Source organism: Bidens hawaiensis, unplaced genomic scaffold (assembly GCF_021521415.1).
Source record: "Bidens hawaiensis isolate Kalapana, Puna unplaced genomic scaffold, B.hawaiensis_p1.1 tig00013295_1, whole genome shotgun sequence".
NCBI classification, from domain to species: Eukaryota; Viridiplantae; Streptophyta; class Magnoliopsida; order Asterales; family Asteraceae; genus Bidens; species Bidens hawaiensis.
In genome coordinates this window covers 720,287-722,191 of record NW_027492125.1, presented here as the reverse complement: position 1 = coordinate 722,191, position 1,905 = coordinate 720,287, and the positions used below count along the sequence as shown (strand labels likewise).

Here is a 1,905-nt window from a genome sequence, read left to right as displayed (position 1 = left end):
CAAACTAACATAAAAAAACGTTGTCGTAAAACCGTAGATTAATAACCAAAATATTTAGTTGAATAACAAAATAATAACAAAAATGTTTAGTTTAACAATTCAATTTGTTTAACGTTATATTTAAGAAACTAAAATGAAAATTTGAAGCAAACAACCGCTTGTAAAAGGAATTGAAAAAAAAACTAATGAATGGGTAAGGCATATAACCGACAATGTCTCATATCATCTCATATACTATTAATAAATATAGAGTTGAATAAATAGTGCCTTGTGGCTGATCGTTTGCAAATGTATGGTGGTGAAGTGTGTGGGATATGGGGGTGGTCTAGACCACCATACACTCTAGATGAGGTAAAGGAATTAAAGGATTTATTATTGGCTTGTCAGCAATTATATATGTGTGATGAAAATGATCAACCAAAGTGGTGTCTGGATTTTGGGATGGAATTTTCAGTGAAAAGTGTAAAAAAGGAATTTGTAGCAAACTTGGAGGTAGATGCTTGTTTTCTATTTGATTGGTGTAATTATGTACCAAAAAAAGTGGGGGTTTTCGCTTGAAGAGCGGAAATGGCACTACTAGAAAATAAGGGGTAGATGACACGTAAAATTGTGTCAAGGAAGGCCATGTCATAAAGAAAAGTTGACATGCATTTGTGTCATTTGTTTTTGACACGCATTTATGACACATCTTTTACATGCATATTTGACACGCATTTGCGTGTCATGTTTTAGGTGTTTTATAATATTAATTTTTTTTGACGAATTACTAATTTTCACTTTAAATGACAATTAACATCTCAAAATTTATAATAAAACAAATACATTGAACATTACAATACATTTCATACAATATTTCATAAAATACAAATTACAAACATCTCAAAAATTAACAACATCAATGTCAATACAAAATTTCACCGGAATATGAAGTTTGCCACAAAAGTTGATCATTCTTCACAAATTCCATCAATATCAACATCGGTGCATCTGTCTTCCCTTTCCTCAACCTGAGAAAAAAATTAGGGTAACAAGTTGTTTTCACTAAGTAACTAGCAAGAAGATAATTCTGGTAACAAAATATATTTCACTAACTAGCACAAAGATAATCTGGGTAACAAGTTGTTTTCATGTAAACTTTATTAAAAAGGATGGTTGATAACTCACCAGCATGTTGAAACATACTTGGTGTAAGGTGGTTGTGAACGATTTCTCGTGCAAATCCAAAATCATATACTTTTATTACATCCTTGGTAACAGAAAGTTATCTGCAACTTGATATAGATTGTGCCAACATTCATCCAAAAGAAAGTAGAAATATACTAATACTACCAAACATTAACAGTTTATCCACATTGATAGTTAAAAACGCCATAATAATTACCTATAAAAGAAGAGATCAGATGTGTTTACCATTTATTTTCTTGAACTAGCAAGAATGCCATAACAAGCAATTTCTTTTGCAATATTTAACAACGCCTAAAGAAAAAAGTTTAAAAAATAAATTTGAGCATGAAAAGAAAACGTATAATTAAAGTGACAATAGTGAAGCTAACCAGGATCTCAAGTTCAGCGATAAAAAGTTCACATAAACTGAGCAAAAGTTTCTTCCCTGACAAGCAACTGCAGATAAAAAGTAAATTTACATATCAGTCAAAAGATTTCAAATGATATATAATGGAAAATCGGTAGTTAAATACCTGAATTATTGGACTTGAAATTCTATTTGGTTGTAAACACCATACAATGCGTCTGTTTCCACCTTGACTATGAATCTTATTAGTAACGAACAAATAGGTATTGCTAAGCAGCAAAAACTTGTGTTGCAGTGAACTATAAACTCCAAAATTAAGAAAAATTTGTTTAGAGATGAAATGATATTAAGAGAAATATAAAATTACCTTGTCA

The 1,905-nt window shown here is 30.4% G+C and overlaps 1 long non-coding RNA gene across 1 annotated transcript; it reads right to left on the bottom strand.

Moving 5' to 3' along the window:
- Window positions 1-827: 827 nt before the first annotated feature.
- Window positions 828-1,408, bottom strand: LOC143543749 (uncharacterized). Its single transcript, XR_013137138.1, has 3 exons — window positions 1,382-1,408; window positions 1,165-1,265; window positions 828-1,007 (listed from the first exon to the last, which is right to left on the bottom strand). It is a non-coding gene; the product is annotated as an uncharacterized LOC143543749 (long non-coding RNA).
- Between the last annotated feature and the right edge of the window lie 497 nt (window positions 1,409-1,905).